Source organism: Egretta garzetta, unplaced genomic scaffold, assembly GCF_000687185.1.
Source record: "Egretta garzetta isolate BGI_Z169 unplaced genomic scaffold, ASM68718v1 scaffold59, whole genome shotgun sequence".
Lineage (NCBI taxonomy): Eukaryota > Metazoa > Chordata > Aves > Pelecaniformes > Ardeidae > Egretta > Egretta garzetta.
The window spans coordinates 1856573-1856895 of record NW_009267230.1 but is presented as its reverse complement, the minus strand read 5'-3'; positions in this window follow the sequence as shown (position 1 = coordinate 1856895).

Here is a 323-nt window from a genome sequence, read left to right as displayed (position 1 = left end):
AAGGTTTTTGCTCACTGCTGCTGGCACCAAGCGTGGTGAAGCCGCTCTCTCCTGCAGGACACCTGGCACAGGGTGTGCGGGGCTGTCTCTCCCACCAAGCCTTGACTGGGAGTGTGCTGGGACACCCCGCAGGAGACTCCACGTCCCCTCAGCCACCTCCCCTTTGTGGCGGGGTCAGGAGCACCGGCCTGCCCATCCCTATGGGGCTGGCGAGCTCCCCATGGTCTCCAGCCTGCTCACTGCAGGGGGGTTGGACTAGATGACCTCTAGGGGTCCCTTCCAACCCAAAACATTCCATGATTCTATAATTCCAGCCTTGGCCC